Genomic DNA, 19,917 nt, shown 5'->3' on the forward strand with positions numbered 1-19,917 from the left:
AAGACAAAAAAAAGACTATTTTTATTCCTTGGACAAGAAATAAACAAGCTCATAGTAAGAGTCTGGAATGTTATTCAAATTTTGTGAGAGGAAAAAAAAATAACAGAGAATGGTGAGGAACGAAAAGGAGAATATCTAGTATTAGGTTAGTACTTGGAACATCCAGATGCTGATTAATACAAAGAAGTTTAAGATACAATGACCCATAGGCACACTGTTGGTGAGAAAAAAAGAAGAAAAATTAATCCAAATAATTTAGGCTGAGTTGTACACAATGGAATGGCAAATTGGTAATAAGACCTCACAAAGGAACTCATGCAAGCCTCGGGGAGAGAAAAGCTAAGTCCACAGAGCCATAAGTAAGTGAGTGTCAGGATGTCATATCTTAACAATAATTTACCGTAACTCCCATGTTCTCTTCAGTACAAGAATACCCATGTGTAAGCTACATGGAAACAAAATGGTGAAAAGTTTTCATCAATGCCAAATGAAGCTTAAATATGAAATCAATAACCTTTAAGATAATTTCAGCTCAGTGGTGGCTCTTTTCCATGGGTTCTTTCCATAATAAGAAAAAGAGATATCTTAAATGACTTTAGGGGGGAAAGGGTTTTATTACAAGTCGATATGTTCTTGAATTCTCAGGGAAACTTGAACTCGGCCTAAGGAAAGACTGTTACTATAGAGCTCTCACATCTCTCTTGCTCTTAGGCTAGCACTTGCTCTATGTGTTCTTTCCCTATTTCTTCTTTCAGGGATTACACATTCTCTTTGATTTATTCTTTTTGTCATTCCCTCCATAGAATCATCTTGTACACATCATGAGGGCTGCCAGCCCTTTCTCTATCTCTTCATTTTAGTTAAGCGCCTGGCATTTACTGTATACTTTTTTCTATAGCTCTTTAGTTCAAGTTTCCAAAAAGGAAATCTGATTGGCTGAGCTTACTTCTTTCGACCTGAAAAGAACCTATAGATTGGCAAAAAATTTAATCTCCCTTTTAGTCCCAAAACAGTCCACTTTTCTCAACAATCTGAGCAAGAAGGGAATATTGAATGTGCTTGAGTTACAGGGTGTAAGGTAATAATTATGCAGCAAAATTGTGTTGTTAATATGATATGAAATCCAGAGTATAGGCGAGAAAGAAGCATAGAGGAGTATTTAAGCACCTGCACTCTGAAGTCAAACTACAGGATTTGAATTATAGCTCCACAAACCACATTCATCCTTCGTAAACCTGTCAAATGGGCACAGAGAGGGGACCTCTTCATAAGCTCGTTATGAGAATTAAATGAGATAATTTATGTGCCAGGTATCTAATAATTATTCAATAAATATTAAAAAACCACAAGAGGAAAGGTTACCGCTTACACAGAAGTCAAAGCAAAGAAGCAAGAAAAATTGGTCACAAAGATAAGCTGAGGAAAAAAAACAAGAAACGAATGAATTTTCTAATCAAATGACTTTAGCCTTCATGACAAAGTAGACTGTGCCATCTGACGTAATCTCCAGAGATCTTAGTCTGATATGGCCATAATTCCATATGGAAATACTAAGGGTTAATCTCAGTGATAGCAATCTATGCAGAGCAAGGTTGAGTGACATCTTTAAATATTTACACACTTTATAAAATAATAATAATATAACACAAACAACAGCAATGAACACAATAGTTAACATTTATTGAAGGTTCACTGTGTGTGGAGGACTACCTTAAGTGTTTTTCATATATTTATATGTATGTATATGTATATATGAGTACATTTACATATATATGTATATATGTATACACATATACATATATATACATATACATATACACACACACATATAAATCCATTTACTACTTATATCAATCCTAGAAATTTTTATTATTACTATTTAGGAAAACAGAAACTATGACACAGAGAGATTAAATAATTGACCAAAGTTGCAAAGCTAGCAAGTAGCTAATGCAGGGTTCACAGCCTGACATTCTGCAATAGACAATACAACATATTGCTTCTCTAATCAGACGGAACTTCAATAGTTCTCAGATTTTTTCATATACTATGTCCTGACCATGTGGATGAAATAATTTGAAGAACACAAGAAACAAAGTGCAAAAAAAGTTCATTTTCTTAAGTAACAATGTAATAATAAGTATATAATGTTTTAAAAATATTAACTGGAAGCAGTATCTTTTTTTAACTGATGATTACAAAAAGAATCCTTTAAAGCAAAAGAAATAGTCATTCGAAAACAGTAATTGTGAAATCTAAGTGTAAACTGTTTCCTTTGTCTGCTTCCTGCATAATAGAAAAGGCTTTTGGAGAGTTTGGTGAAACTAGCCTACAGAGAGTTGGAGTGACCTAAACAGGAAGCCTGGTTATTCCCAACTGCCGGGTCTGAGGCTCCCTCCTTTCTGCAACAGAGGGGAGCGACTCTGGGCTGGATAATCGTCAGATTCTTACCTCACCCTTTCACGGCTAGCAGGATCAGATTGCATTTCTTTCATTATTCTCCACTCCCGTTTCTTGATCTGTTTAAAAGAAGAAGTAGAAAAGACAAATCCTCTATTCAGTGTCTGGAAGGGAAAACAAAATTACCTCAACTTCGCTTTGAAAAAATCTTTCCAAGAACTTTCTTCAGAGATTTTACACGTGAGTACTTGGCAGTATATTTTTCTAGCCCATGAAAAGTAACCTTTATTTTGTTTTTTTTTGGGGGGAAAAGCAGGGTACTGAGAGATAAAGAGGGGTAGGGGAGGACTATTGTCTGTAACTCTAAAATGGAAATCGACTCTTCTCTGTAAACAAAGTAAACTCATATTGCAATGAAACATTAGGTACTCAGCACTGTGCGTTTAGTTCTTAAGCAAATTATATATATATAATTATATATATATATATGCAATATATGTTTGTGCATTTAAGATTATAAACAATTTTGTAAGAAGTTGCTCAGATGTATCCTTTCTTATAATTTTAAGTTTGTAGTAGCAATTCTTTACTAATTGTGTCTGTTAAATTGGAATTTTCTAAAGATATGGTTTTCCTTTAAATATTATTTAGTAATGTGTAAAGAAATACAATAAATTACCTGAGAGCCTTATGTTTAAACAAGCTTCTTTCACTGCCATTAATCAGTGATATTGAAAATGAGATATAAACATTAGAATTCTTGTAATCTAAGTTAAATTTCATGCCAGCATTAATAAATTTTTCTATGGAAATATTTTATAAGTCTCCAAAGACCAAAGCTCATATTCTAAGATATTTAAATAAGAACATATATGATCAAGTCTATATGTAGTACAATTATGGAAATTAAAGCCATAGATTATATACCTATACTATGTACTATCACTTTCTTTTTGGTTATGAAAGAAATGATATTAAACTTTGCTTCTGGTAGTGAAGGGAAACACATAATATAGAAGTACACAACTATAATGAAACAAAAATTAAATTAAGGAAAAAACTCATTTGTGTGAGAGTATTACCAAAAAATGAGTGCCGAAAGCAGTTCCATGTAGAAAAAAAACCAAAGATAAGCAACAGCCACACTGTGACTCAGAGCTCTGGAAATTAGTCACAAAATGACTTTGTGTACTATATGATAACATAAACACAAAGGGCAGAACCCAAGCAGGAAACATACAGCCCCAAGAGTCATATTTTCTGTGTAAAAGCATAATATTTACGTCAGAAGGGGAAAGTTGTGTTGATTTAGAATTATTGAAGGTTTGATCCTAACAAAATCCTTTCATAAAACCTTTTTAGGATTATTTTTAATTCATCATTCTAGTACATGATTATTTCAAGACGTGTTATGTATATCTCATCTAGTCCTTAAACTAAAGGGTAAATAATCTCTGAAAATTTACTGGAGTATGAAAATTTAATTTGGGGCCTATTGGTTAATAAAATGATATAAAATATTCATGGGGATCAACAGATTAAAAATATTAATGTAAATACAAAAAATTATCTAATTATACTATAGAAGTAAGAGTAAAATTTTTAAATAGCTACATTTAACAATTTTAATAGTTATATTGGGAAACCAAATTTGTCTTCCTCAGGTGATCATCGAATCTTCTTGGAGAACTTTAGTGACATTTATACTGCTATTTGGTTCCCTATCTATTAGGTGTGCTGAATTGGACAAGTATTGTTTTTTTAAATACAGTCTGATATCTTTATGCATCTGTTTTACCTCCAATGATGAGATTAAAAAAGCCCTTTGGGAAATGTGGCTCTTGTCCAAATGGATTCTGCCATCAGCTTGCTTGCTGGTCTGATTGTCCATAACTTTAGGCTTTGTTTGTTGGTTGCAGAACTATTTTGACTAGAATTGTCTATTGTTGCTCAATTTAAAAATAATAATAACCTATAAAGTGGAAAATTGTTCTTATAGTAAACAATACTTTTCAAAACACTAATTTACTCCTTCCTTAAAAATTAATTTCCTGATTTTAGCTATCTACATTATTCAAATTCAAAAGATAATTCAACAGGATGACAAACTACTGGAGGAAAAAGTCCAAGCTCAAAAGGCTTCATTTATTCTCAGAACACCTACTAGCAATCTAACAAACTAGTAAATGTACTATAGATTCTTTAGGAATGGTTGGTTTATTAAAATCAGTGTCACAAACTTTCAAGACAGACTTCAACTGATAGCTCTACCTAACAGAAGAAGAAAAAAAGCAAAGTAAACATCCAAAAAATAAAAACAAATAAATAAAAGTGTGAGAAACACCATGAAAAGGGAAGGGAAATACTCAGAGGTGTTTTAAAAATCTTATTTATTAGTATAAATTAAATAAGGTAAATGATAATATTGATTAAAATGTGTTAATTATATCACCAACTTATATTTACTATGTAGACATGACTTAACAATCCATTCTCAACAAAGCCTATCTCTAGGTACCCTTTTCTTGTTTACCATCTGAAACATTTAACTTGGGGAATTTAATTTGCAGAGTTACCTTGTTAAAAACAAAAATATTATTGATCTTTCACCCCTTTTAAATTTCAATTAGAGTTGACATTCAATATTATTTTATATTAGTTTCAAGTGTGCAGCATAGTAGTGAGACATTTATATAATTTAGTAAGTGCTCTCCCTGACTAGTACCACCTGGCACTATACATAGTTTTTACCACAGTTGCTAGACTTATCATGGTGATCGCTTCTTTAGCACAGGGAATAAAATCAATAATGTGGGATTAACACTGTATAGAGCTAGGTGGGTACTGTTGAATAACTATGTACACCTGAAACTAATATAATATTGTACATTAGTTGTATTTTAATAAAAAAATCTTTTAAAACAAGAAGAAGAGGAAGAAGAAGAAAAAGAAGAGGAAGAAGAAGAAGGAGATAGCCATATGCAAGCCAGAAACAGAGCTCTCATCAGAAACCAAATTGGCTGTTTTTGGAACTCACAACCTCCAGAACTGGGAGAAAATAAATTTCCACTATTTAAGCCTATATGTGTGTGTGTGTGTGTGTGTGTGTGTGTGTGTGTGTGTGTGTGTACACATATATATATATACGTGTATATACGTATATATACGTATATATGTATATATACATATATAGGCTTATACATACATAGGTGTGTGTGTGTGTATATATATATATGTATATATGCATTATACATTTCATAGAAATATACCAATACTATCATTCTTTCTGATCGGTACCATGTGCATTAGGAGAAATCTGAATTCAGGATATAGAGTGACTATTGAAGTCCTTGTTTCTGGATATTAAACCTCACCAAAATGAAGACAAGGTGCAGGTTATCCTAGGGAGTTATTTTTATGCTAAATCATCTTTCTTGGGTCTCTGAGGTACTCAGTGATTGCTTTCTTGGATATGTCATCTCCAGGAGCCCAAGTCTTCCCACTACCCTTTTCTCCCTGTCTTTAATTTTGTAAGTGGCAGGTGCCATGAGGAATCAGAGCCTCAGATTCAATTACCAAACAGCTGAGAGCAACCTAATCATTTCCACTTTTCTTCTTTCCACAAGCAATGACAAAAAGCACTGGACCCATATCCAATCTGTTATGTCCATCTCTCTTTAGGATTCTGTGTTCTCGCTCAGTTGGAACAACTACATCTCAAACCACTTTAAAAACAAGAGTAGAAGGACATCGTGGTCCATCCTTGCAGTGCAAGTCCCAATGGTGCAATATTTCTATCCCAACTGTTCCATCTGGTGGACCACAGATCCCTGGGGAGACATGGACTTATTGCAAGGAACTCCCCAGTAAAAATGTGATGGTAATATTCTCTCTCGACTGAATAAGTATCATATGTTGCTGATTAGATTATTTCAACATCAGAAAAATGAAAGGATCCAACAAAATGGCACTGATAACATGTAGTGTTTTTTAATTACTAAGCAAACTGTGCCACTGACACTCTTCATCACCATCACCACTCTACTGCCAACCTCATTCTATATCTCCTCTTCATGATTCTTATCAACATCTATCCCATCTTTGAATTCCATAATAATCCATCTGTAAGCATCACCCCATTCCTAATTTTGCAAGGCTTAGAAATAAAGTAGATCTCAGCAAAGGGGTGAGTCTCCAGAATAACAGTGTGCGTTGCAAATTTTTCATAATATTTTTCAAATGTATGTAGGAAACTTCAAACAAAGCCCCCAAAAAATGAATGCAAATGATTATATCAAATATCATATGCTCACTCTTGCTCTTTATTTTTGCAATTGATTTCAAATATACATGAACACAAAATGAATGAACGTCTATGATGCATGCTACATAAATGAATCTTAAGAACATTATGGTAATTGAAATAAACCAAACAAAATAAAGCAAATAGTGTATAATTCTACTTATATGGGGTGTCTAGAACAGGCAAATTCATAAAGACAGAAAGTAGATTAGAGGTTACCTGAGCCTAGAGGAAGCAATGAATAGTGAGTTATTGCTTAGTGAATACAGTTTCTGTTTGGGATGATGACAAATTTTGGAAATAGTGGTGGTGATTGCACAACATTGTGAATATAATGAATGCCACTGAATCATATACTTAAAAGTGGTTAAAGTAGCAAATTTCATGCTATAGCTATTTTAACATAATAAAAAAGTAAAAGAAAACTATTAAATGATTAAAACCTAATTTTTAAAAATTAAAACAGGATTTTCCTATTTGTTTCCTAATGGAAACTGGAACATATTTTTACCTGATATTGCTGTACTGGAGGCTAATGTTTTTTATTCATGTCTTTTTTTGGTGGGGATGGGCGTTGGTATCAGGGTATTCAGGCCTTATAGAATAAGATGCCAAGTATCTCCTGCTTTCTGTTAAATTTTCTGGAAAAGTTAATGTAAAATTGTTATTATTTCTCCTTTAAATGTTTGGTAGAATTCACCAGGGAAACCATTTGGGGCTTAAGTTTTCTTGGTGGGAAGGTCTGTAATTACAAAATTCAACTTAAAAAATTATAGGGCTATTTAGTTTATCTATTTCTTCTTGAATGAGCTTTGGCAGCTTGTGACTTTCAAGAAATTGGTCCATTACATCTAAGTTGTCAAATTTGTTGGCATAAAGTTCTTAATATTTCCTTATACTAGAATCTGTAATGATATGAATCCCCTAGCTTTTAACATTGGTGATTTGTGAATCTTCTCTTTTCTTCCTTTTCAGTCTATATCGAGGGTTATCAATTTTACGTATTTTGTAAAAGATCCAGTCTTTGGTTTCATTTACTTTCTCTATTGGTTTTCTATTCTTATTTCATTGATATTCACTCTAATTTTTTAATTTTTCTCTAAATATTACTTTGGCTGTCTCTTGAGATGCTGTGTTTTCATTTTTAGTCAGTTCAAAATATTCCCTAATTCTACCCTGTGATTTCAACATTGACCATGGGTTTTTTTAGAAGAATGTTAGTTTCCAAATATTTGAGATTCCCAAATATCTTTAGTTTCCAAATATCTTTCTCTTACTTTTTCTTTTTATGTTCATATATAAAGTGGGTTTTTTAGGCAAAAGATAGTTGGGTCTTCCTGTTTTATTCAATCAGACAATATTTGCCTTTGAATTGGAGTGTTAGGAACATTTACATTGGATGCGATAATTGGTATGCTTTAGTTTAAGTCTACCACCTTGCTGCTGCTCTATTGGCCCTATCTGTTTTTGTTTCCTTTTTTTTACTTCTTTGGAGTCTTCTTTTGGATATAGCATTATGCATGAGGTAGTATTTGATCTCCTTCTTTGGTTTATTTGCTGTTATTTCATTTTGTTATTTTAGTGGTTGCTTTGGGGCTTAGAGTATATATCTTTGATTTACCCCAGGCTACCTCCAAGTGATATTACCCATTCATCCAACAGTATAAGAAACTTTAAACAGTATGCTACTATTTTCCCTGCTGGGGCTTTGAGCTATTGTTGTCGCATATTTTGTTTCTACATATATTATAAATAACACATTACAATTTAATTATTTTGGTTTCAAACAGCTGGTTATCTATTTTAAATAAACTTTTTACTTAGAACACGTTTAGATTTACAGAAAAAATGGTGATTTACAGAAAATTTTTAACCTAGGAAGAGTAACTATATACCCTCGACTCATCTTATTAACATCTTATGTTAATTAATATGGTATATTTGTCCAAATTGTTGAAGTAATTATCTTTTAAAGAGATTTAAATGTTAAAAAAAAAAAAGCCTTTTATATTTGTCCATACACTTATTTGCTTTGGCATCTTCAGCCTCTGCATAGATCCACAATTCCACCTGGTGCCATTTTCCTCCTTCAAGCCCTCTCCTCTCTTTCCAGGACTCCAATTACATGTATAGAAATTACGATGCTTAAAATGCTTAAAGTGAACTTCACAGCACACTCGTACTCCATTCATGGTATCGAGTCATTTTTTATTTCCTGTTTCACTTTACATAGCTTCCATCATTATCGCTCTCTCTCTCTTTTTTCTTCTTAAGCAATGTCTAATCTGTTTATAATCACATATAGAGAATTTTTCACCTCAGATATGGTCATTTTTATTTCTAAAAATTCATTTGGGGTCTCTATCTTCTTTCTGTACTTAAGACACAATCTATTTTCTAGTTTCTTGAACATATGCAATGCAGTTAAAATTATAGTTTTAATATTGTTGTCTGCTAATTCTATTTTCTGTGTCATTTTGACTCTTCTTATTATGAGTTATAGTTTGTTGTTATTTGCATGCCTTGTGGTTTTTATTTGAATGCCTGATGTTGTGAATTTTATCTTCTTGGGTTCTGAAAATGTTGTATCTTGAATTCTAATCTGGGATGCAGTTTAATTACTTGGAAACAATTTGGTACTTTGTTATCTTGCTGTTAAGCTTTGTTAGGCAAATCAGAGAAAGTCTATGGTTAAATTTTCCCCAGTACTGATGAAAACAACCTTCTGAATGCTCTACTTGATGTTCAATGAATTTAGATTTTCACAGTTTAGGACAAGAAATATTTCCAGCTTTCATGTGTTCTAAGTATTATCCCCTCTAGCCCTTTCAGGTCGTTATTTACCCAAACTTGGGTACTTTTCTCTCATGCATGCACTGATCAGTATTAAGCTGAAGACTTAAGGACATTCTGAAGACCTCCAGATCTCTGCTGCTGTGTGGCTCTTTACTTTTTGGTTCTCTGTCCTGCAAACTCCAACCGCCTTGGCCACCCCAGACTCCCTGCTTTGTCACTTTAACTCAGGGAAACCACCTGGAAATTCCAGAGCTCCCCCTTTCCTGAACTACAGTGTGGAAACTTTCTTCAGTCAGTACACTGAAGCGAACGTCAGAATATAGGGCTGAACTCTTATTCACCATACTTAGGGAATCACTGTTCTTCACTGGCCAATATTGAATTAGTTGAAAACCATCATTTCACTATTTTGACAGTTTTATACTTTTAAGGTGTTTCAGGTGGGAGGATAAATCTGGTCTGTATTAATCCATTGTGTCTGGAAGTGGAAGGGCTATTTTTTAAAATATTATTTTAAAGATATCCTATAAAGTAAAAAATCACCATAAATACCATAGAAAGAGAAAATCTAAAGGCACATGAACTGTAATTCATTAGTTTGCCTGGATAATATAAACACATTTTTGCCTGCTGTATCCCAGAAACTATGTTAGATGAGTAAATACATTTACATATTTGTACAATGAAAAGAAATTCACTATTTCTACAGAATAATTCTTTTATTTCAGATAAGTAGTTTATTTGTTTCATTATGGTTTTCTGATAATAGTAGTATTTGGGGCACTTAATATCTTATTCTCTTCTATTTTAGATGACAAATGAACCCTACAAGCTTAAAACCAATCAAGTTGTCACTTGTTCAATAGGCATTTTCAAAACTATGAGTTCTTAGTGTTATTTACCTAGAGTCTCTAGAGTTTATAATGAAGATTGCCCTTCCTGATGTAGTTTCTTATCACAATTTCGCATAATTATCTTTCCTCTGCTCCTTCCTGGCTACTTCCATATATTGAAAGCTGGGGAAAGTTAACTGATAGCGCAAATTAAAACTTTCTCTTTAATGAAAGGAAACTTAGCTCCAGGTGCTTCCTCTTCAATTATTTACACTAATTAAGGCAAACTGATAATCCCAAGTGACAAATATTGCAGACAAAATCTATATTTAGCATTAGAATTTAGCTCATAATTATGTGAGAGTATGTACATTACGCAAGCTTCTATGCATCTTATTTAAGTTCCGTAGTTTAATCTCATTTAGCATAGTTGTACAGACTATGAGGAAAAGAAACAGATACACAATAAAGAAAACATTTGTCTTTCTATATGTGGTCAAACTCTAAACGAAACTCTTCAAACCGCTGTAAGTTTGTATTCATTAATTATAGCCCTTACAAAAGTGAGAGCTTCCCGAGGAACCAGCGCTCACCGTTATCACTATTACGTCAACATTGCTCTCCCACTGACACTGGCCTGCCCTCCATATTATCATCTTCTCATTCAGAAGTCAGACAGGTACAAGTGGCCAATTTTCCTCCCTAATAGGCACTAGAAGACTCTCACCTGAAAGGACATAAGTGAGTGGGCATCCATGGATAGTCTTCAAAAATGTGTGTGAAAAAATATATGTGCATGTGTATCTTTGCACTTTAGAGGAAGTCTGTAGTTTTTCTCGGCTATTAATCCACGGAAGATGTATCTGAGGCATGATTAAATATCTAAGGAAAACAGTGCATATAGAGTTAGAATCAAAAATAGTATGTCCTGAAGAGGCAAAATAAAGGTTTCAAAGGTTTCAGATAAACTCGACATGGGTGGGGAAAGGTTGAGGGGGTTGGAGGGGCACAGAGATAAGTTATCCTACGGATAAGAAATCTTAGAGAAAAGACCATTTGAGAAGCAAAGCCAAGAAAAGATTGAATTATTTTAGGATGCCTTTTAGTCCTATCATTACACCTAAATAAGCAGATTACATTTTTAATATTTTCAAAGATGAGTATTAACTACATGGCTTTTATATACAAAGATACAAAAAGTATGTGATAAATTTTATCATATGAACAATGTAATAAATCTTAATCATTTATAAATTAACCTAATTATGTTTGAAGTAGCTTATGAAAACATCGAAACTGATGTCTATTTTCAGAAAACTACAATTAAGGAAATTTAATTGTAGGGCATTAATTTAAGAGAGACATTTAACAAGCAAATATTATCTGATTCCTGATTATCTGATTATGTGTTAAGTAGAGTTTGGATAGGAGAAAAAGGAATGGCAATTTGGAAAAACTAATTGGTCCTTATAAAAATGTAAAATAATGAGCATCCAATGTGAGGAACCAAGAGAAGAAGAGAACTATTTCCTGGATGCTATGAATAATAAAGGAAGTGACACCAATTGCCTTTCGTACTCTAGGCCAATAGTTATTTTTTCATGGGTATGCCATTTTACAGTCTGAATGCAAGTGGCTGAAGATCAACATTTAATGGTTCCTGGAGGACTGTGACTCAGCTCCTGGGGCTGGCTCCCTGTTCCTTTATAGTGATGATTCAGACAAGTTGAACTCACAATGTCATCTAAACATGTGTGTAGAGTCACCAACAGCTGCAGTTCCAATCTTGAAATAGGCTCCGACCCCTCCCCAGATACTTTTCATTAGAGCACATTAGAAATTCCAAGGTTTTTCACATTAGGACTTATTTCTGCAGGAGAATTATTCTCACTGTGGAATGACAAAATTAATCATAATTGGTTCATCATGTTTATGATACTTTATATTTGGAACCATAAATCTTTTCTAGTCAGGAAAAAAAAGTTACATATTTTATCATGTATCAGACAGCAAAATGTTCTCAATATCTAGTCTCAGGTATGTTCAGTCCATATTTCGTTTCTCTTTTCTTAATGGAGAAAATATAGTAATATTTTGTGGGAAATTCCAGTACATGAGCTAACATTTTGCTGTCCTTTTCTCACCCGAGCTGAGATAATCAGAAGCAGAAAGTTAAGAAGACTCCAATAGATTTGTTTAAGCAGAGACAAAATCTGGGATTGCAACAGATTGAGGGGAAATGAGAACACTGCCCTGACTTTAGCTATTGATCCTTGAAATAAAAAATGTAATATCGACCTGAATTATATTAGCTATGAATCAAAGTTCTAATCTGAACACTGTTAGGAAGATTTCAACTGTCTGTCTTTCCATTTCTTTCCAAAGTACATATACTCCCTGCCCATAGATATGATACTCAATATGAGTTAATAGATTAATTAGAATAAATTGCACACCCAAGAGATAGAGAGACAAATAATTAGAAAAGCAATGGCCCTGAAATACCATTTTCCTATCTTACTCGGTAATGGGTACCTACAAAAGCAGATACAAAAAGCTGGAAAAACAGACAGAAGCAGTCATAGGTATTTCTATATCATTCTCTCAATATGGATAGTAACAATCATAGAGAAAGACACGGTTAATATATTCATTTTCTTTCTCCCCTCACATCAAAATGTATTGTGTTCATTTGTATTTTTTTTTTCCCATTTCCTTCCATTTGGAGCTATTGACATTAGTAGTTGAGCAAAACTGTATTCTCAGAAACCTACATTTTGGTTTAGGCATATAATTCCAACTTTTATTTGTTTTTTCCCCCCTTAAAGAAATGGAAACAGCATGCTGTGAAGAGCTTTGCTTTTAAACAAACTGGATTATCATGGGAATTAGAGTTACTGTGATGAGGAAAGGTGAAATCATTCAAAGAAACAAATGCCACCTTTTTTTGAAAAACAAAAAGAAAGTCTTACAAATTTAACTATAAAATCCAGACAAAAGAATTCCACACAATTTTTTCTAAAAGAGTTTTAGTATTTACGGGCAACTATATAAGAAATAATATTTGAAATTATTTCCTTTATTATGTGTTTCTATTTTATTTCCCTTTGTTCACTGTAATTTTAGCATACATCAAATTCGTTTTTGGACTTCCCTTATAAATTTTTAGAAAAATGTCTATGTATTTACATTTCCCTATTCTTAACTTCCAAATTATCTCTTTACCCTTCCTTTTATTGCTCCTTAATTTTTCTTCTCTATATCCCAGTCTTCCACTCTTCTCTCTTAGTTAACAATAAGAATTAATATTCTCTGTTATTATTTAAAGGGAGATTATTTTTCCTCTTCAAAAATACAAACATAGAAATTTGAAAAACAGTTGTTTTAGTTGATGAGTTTCTTGACTTATTTAACTTATAGGACTTTGGACCAAAACAGAGAATAAAAATTCCCCCTAGTTATGATTTGATGAAATCCTAATTTCTAGAGATTGTAAATAATCTGAAATTCACTTTAGAAAAAGAGAGAGAGAGAGAGAGAGAGAGAGAGAGAGAGAGAGAGAGAGAGAGAGAGAGAGAAGATATTTGTGAGGATAGTGGGTCTTTCTAAGGCATGAAGTTGCCCTTTCCTTGAATAGTGACAATTCCTATGCTTGAGGTGAAGCTCAGCAAACAAGCAAATGAAAAGACTTTGGGGGAAAAAAAAATCCATTTCTGTATTTCAGTTTCCTCATTAAAAAAAACTAGGATATTTCAGATACTTATCTCTACAGTTCCTTTTATCTCTAGCAGCATATAATTGTAAACCTTGTCCTCCATTTCAGCTTTTGTAGTTTTTTTTTTTTTTTAATAAATGTAGTTTACACATGTTGTATGCTATTTGGTGTTAACATGAAGACACCCACTCTTTCTTTCTCCCTGTATTACCATTTCCTTCCTATGGGATTGTTTTTTACTTTTATTTCTCATATTGTGAATGACAAGAAGTTAGGCCTACACAGTGAACAGCTTTTAACATATTATATTCTTAGAGGAAACTCCCCTGCTTTATAAAAGTATACCTGGCAACTACTTCTGTATCTAAACAAAGAGAATAATAACCGGTTTTAATCAGTGAAATTGTCACAAGCTAAAATACAGATAAGTGTTAAGATTTAACCTATTGGCTAACATTAGGAAATTTCACATTGCTTAATTCTCCAGAAGTATGATTTCCTGCACCAAAAGCGAAATTCAATAGATGATTCCCTAGTGGATTGGCCAATCTTTTAGTAAACATGACTAGAGTCAATAGTTTGTGATTTTATGGGGAGCTTCGTTTTTTTGTTGTTGTTTTGGTTTTATTTTTAAATCAGTCTGTTTCTAATATTAATTTACTTATCAGGTATAGAATGTTTTGCTTCAGGATTTCTCACATTTTATCTTTACTCTAGGCATAATTTTAAAATATAATTTGAAAATTTGACTCTTTTATAGTAAAACTTCAGGCATTATTTTAATGTCAAAACAGTTTTAATGAGTAAAAAGGGGACTCTAACCTGGGCTTTGTAGTACTGATGCTATTTTCTCATCCTCCAAGTATCCTTGAATTAAAATGTTGAAAAACATTGGTTAATAACCAGTTTTAGTTAAAATAACAAAATAACTCTTAGTTGGGTTACATTGGGCTGTTGGCAGAACAAAACCATAGCATAAGTAGCTTAAATAATGAGATCATTTAACTCACATCATACAAAGTACAGAGATAGGATGCTTTAACACTACTTAATTCAACATAAATCTAGTTTTTCTCCATTATTTTATTTTCATCATTCACAGAATGTCATCTTTATCTCAAGGTAGTTCGCCTTAAAAAGGATTTTTTTCAAAAGTACCTTGTCCCTAGCCTTAGAAGATAGCATACTTTCTCTCTCATCTCAGTGGCCAGACATTTATCACATAGAAGCATCTAAGCCAATCATTGTAAGTAAAATGGAATCACTATGATTATGTGGATCAATGAAGAGTGTATTAATTACAAATGTATTCCATAGCTGGGCATAGGCTGTCCTTCCCTGAGAACTGGATTATGAACGTATTCAACTCCTCACCTGCTATCAGTGAAAAGTGGCACAGAATGGCTGTCTCATAAGCAAACGAACAAGATGATTGAAACAACAACTTCAAAAGTTAAAAACAATGACAAAAATACATCCACAAGCTCACTGACCTAATATATTTTCCTTTATTAAAACACATTTTTCTGCATGAATACCAATTAATGCTTAGTTGATCTTAATATATACATATATTTTTGTATACAGTTTTATATTTCATACTACTGTGATTACTCCCCATTTTATCTTATAGTCATTATCATTACCAGTGTAACTTTGTGCAATATTATTATGTCTGGCAGATGGATATACTACCATATCTAATAATTGTCAAAATGTTGCACACCTACATTGCTTAAAACTGTAGTATTAGCTTTGTGCAGTGACAGTATCATAACCAATGAGTTTTATCCGAGGTGCTATTATTGCTAATTAAAACTATAGTGTTATTTTCTCTGCTAAAATAAACATGAATATGCACTTAGAGATTTTCATAATTTTAAATTCCCAAGTGTAGTATCATTGGCTTAAAGTATCACCTACAGTTTTGAACAAAGAATGTAGACATGTAGGAAAAGTATTAGGTGATAAATATAATAAACCACTTATCTCTTTCCTTGTACCAATATTCCTCAACCTCCGGCCCTTTTTGCTTTATCTCTGTCCGATTGATAAAATCTTACTCTGATTCCTTTAAAAGTGTAATTTTTGTATATGGAGGGAAGAAGCACTGAATTTTGAAGAACAAATTATTAATACTATAACTTTATAATGTAGGCTTCCAGCAGCCCAGAAGTCTTTTAATAAGAAATTTCCACTACCACATTTTATTTTCCCTAGAGAAAAATGCCAAAGCCTCACAGCTTCTTGAAATTTTAAACAGATAATCTCAACCTCTTCTTTACATAGAAAATTGAATCACAGCAAGAAAACCTTCATCTTTCTGTCTACTCTTCAACAACTGCCACACAAAACACGTACATACATACATGTACACACACACGCACACACATAGACACACACCTAAAAATGTACCATGCGTCGCCTGCCCTGATGCCCACTGAAGAAAATCTCTCATTTTAATGGAAGAGACCCTTTTCTTCAGGCCAGAGTTAGACCCTCTTTCTTCACTTGTGCCTAGGATCTCATCCTCTATTCATTTTAACTTTGCTTAAGCTTTCGTCTCTCCCTGTCTAGTATCAGACACATATAAAACTATACCTTCCACAAACATTTCCCTTCAAATGCTCTCTTACTTTTCAGCATACTGAATTTATAAAATGATATTCTAAATTGCTGTTTCACAGCTTCTCTTCCAGTTCCTCAGCTCACCTTCTGCTGCTCCCACCACTGTACCAAATCGTATTCGCAAGTTGGCAAGGGTACCGATGAGGCCATTGTAACTAAACCCCAGGCATGCTTTTCAGCTCTTGCCTTATTTGAACTCTCTGTGCTTTAGACATTGTCGACTTAAAACAATTTCTGGAAGTACTTGCTTCCTTCAGCATCTGTGTCACTATAGCCTCCCAGTTTCTTCTGCCTCTCTGGCTATTTGTGTCTTCTCAGACCTACTCTCCTCATCCTTGTTGTTCAGCATTCACTGCTAGGATATTCCTTCCCAACCTTCACAGTCACCTCCTAGAGTCACTCTGAGGATTACATGAATTGGTATTTGTAAAGTATTGAGAAGAATTCCTGCTCCATATCAAATGTTACATAACTATTTGTTAAACATATCAATCTCACCCACTCCACAGAACTAATTATCACTAATGCATTGATGCTCACATTTCTGTTTCCAGCAGAGTAGTCTACACTGAGCTCTATATGTACATTTTGGGCTTCTTACTTCAAGGTTCCAATGAATGTCTCACAAACACTTCACATTCAAACTGCCTCACACTGAATTCATTACCTTCCTAACATGACACGTTCTTTTTCTTAGGTTCCGCACCTCATTGCTGGGAACCATCCACTGACCTTTTTTTTTTTTAAGTCAGAAACTATAGCTGTCCTTGATTTTTCTCTCTCCTCCTCACCTTCAGCAAAATTATTTATATCACCAAATTCTCTTAAATTTAATTTTTAATTTCCTCACAAATTTGGCTACCTCTCTCCAAACCCACTTCCAATATTACATTACATGTCATTGGCACCTCTCATCTCAAAACATTATCCAGAAGTTTCTGATTTTCTGATATTCCAGAATATATTTCAAATTACAACATAAAAACTTACAAGTATATATGTTCGCAGAAATTTTGGTTTTACTTTTTTTTTTGTATGGGTACTAAATATTTGTGATGATCTGACATAAAATATGGAAGATTTACAAGGTCTGACAACTAACATTCATGAACTTGCCACCATGTGCTTACATTGGCAACACTGTACAAACAGCTTCGTATATCAGTGTCACAGCTGTGTTCTTGTGAGATGTGGTGGTGTCTTGCTGCGTGGCATTCATTCTTATTGTGTGTTTTTGCGTGCTGTCTCAAGAATGTCTGAGCTTGAATTATGGCAATGAACAAACACTAAATTTCTTGTTAAACTTGGCAAGAGTGGAAGTGAGATCAGGGACATGGTAGTCCAAGTTTATGGGGATAATGCCATTAAAAAATGGCAGTGTACAAACAGATTAAACGTTTTTCTGAGGGGAGAGAACATGTCACTGGTGAGGTCAGGGCAGCCAGTAACGAGCAGAACTGAAGAAAACATTGCAAAAATGTGTCAAATTGTGCATCAAAATTGTCGGCTGACTATGAGAAGCATAACAAATCAAGTAAAAATCAATAGAGAAACAGTTAGGAACATATAAACTGAAAATCTTGGCATGAGAAAGGTGTGTGGAAAAATGGTCCCAAAGGAGCTGACCGATGAACAAAATCAAAGGAGAGCCGAAGTTTGCCAAGACCGTTTGGAGAGGCAAGAGGATGTTTTGCACCCTGTTATCACTGGTGATGAAACATGAGTGTACCAATACAACCCTGAAACAAAGCGTCAAAGTGCACAATGGAAGTCAGCCAATTCTCCACGACCAAAAATGTTCCACTAGTCCAAATCAAGAGTCAAAACAATGTTGCTAACCTTTTTTGATATCAGAGGGATTATTCATTATGAATTTTTACTAACTGGACAGTTAACCAAGTTTACTATTTTAAAGTGCTGAAAAGGTCCGTGAGTTAGACAAAAACGATCCGAACTTTTTGCCAACAATTCATGGCTCTTGCATCATGACAATGCACCAGCTTACATGGCACTGCCTGTGAGGAAGCTTTTAGCCAGTAAACAAATAACTATTGGAACACCCTCCCTATTCACCTGATCTGTCCCCAATGACTTTACTCTTTACCTGAGATAAAGGAAATATTTTGATGACATTCTGATGACATTTTGATGAAAGGAAGGATGAAAGGAAGACATTTTGATGACATGCTGGACATCAAGGGTAATATGATGACAGCTCTGATGGCCATTCAAGAAAAAGAGTTCCAAAATTGCTTTGACGGGTGAACTAGGCGCTGGTGTCAGGGCATAGCTTCCCAAGGGGAATACTTCAAAGGTGATCTTAGTGATATTCAGCAATGAGGTATATAGCACTTTTTCTAGGATAAGTTAGCGAACTTAATGTCAGACCTCGTGTGTGGGTGTGTGTGTGTGTGTGTTCAAAGAAATAAACATTTTTATATGCTCCTAAAAATGTGAATATTGGCTTTAGTCACTGAATGGCAAGTTTCAGTACATATCAATATTCTTAAAAATGTACAAATTTTTGTCCCAGTAATTCTTGTTGTGTGAATTTACTACAAAGAAATACTGATGGAAATTTTGAAACATTAAACAAACATATTTATTGCATTGATGTTTGTAATTTCAAACATAGAAATACTTAATTTTCCAGTTGACAAAATAAAGTACAAAACATTCAAAAAATAAAATATTATGTACCATTAAATGAAGTTATGCAGGCCTTTTTGGAGTGATATCTATATCCTATGTTAAATGACAAAGGAGGTTACCAAACTGTATATGTGTTGTGATTATTCATATATGCTCATATAAATATTATCACACTCATATTCACATACATATGAAATCATATGCAGCAAGTTTTTCTGAATGGGTAGGTTGTTGGCTATTCTATAATTTATTCTTCTTCTCTAGGTTTTATGATTTCTTACAAATAAACATGTATTACTTTTTCAATTTAAGAAAACTATTATAAGTTTTAAAATATTAAAAGAATAGCACCATAAATACATGGCTAAGAAACAAATGAAATTCCGTCTCTGTGAAATTTAATTTAAAAAATAAGAGCAGGTGGTCAGAAAATCATCAATCCATTATACTTTTCTTCACTTTGGGATGAAAATACTTATTTAAATCTACTATAACTGGTAATATTAGTCATAGTAAAATTTTGCCTGACTCTGACCCATATTATTTCAACAATACCAAGGACAGTGCTTCCTTTATTTTTTTAAATTTTT

General features: G+C 33.4%; 1 protein-coding gene and 1 non-coding gene across 2 annotated transcripts in view; both read left to right on the forward strand.

Moving 5' to 3' along the window:
• The first annotated feature begins 2,346 nt into the window (after nucleotides 1-2,346).
• Nucleotides 2,347-19,917, forward strand: part of TFPI (tissue factor pathway inhibitor) — a 60,657-nt gene continuing 43,086 nt past the window's right edge. The window contains exon 1 of the mRNA XM_033111319.1: nucleotides 2,347-2,640. The gene's annotated coding sequence lies outside the window, so the exon portion shown is untranslated. The remainder of the gene's footprint in view (nucleotides 2,641-19,917) is intronic.
• On the forward strand, nucleotides 15,799-15,942 carry LOC117026384 (U4 spliceosomal RNA). Its single transcript, XR_004423738.1, has one exon. It is a non-coding gene; the product is annotated as a U4 spliceosomal RNA (small nuclear RNA).

Source organism: Rhinolophus ferrumequinum, chromosome 8 (assembly GCF_004115265.2).
Source record: "Rhinolophus ferrumequinum isolate MPI-CBG mRhiFer1 chromosome 8, mRhiFer1_v1.p, whole genome shotgun sequence".
In the NCBI taxonomy this organism is placed as follows: Eukaryota; Metazoa; Chordata; class Mammalia; order Chiroptera; family Rhinolophidae; genus Rhinolophus; species Rhinolophus ferrumequinum.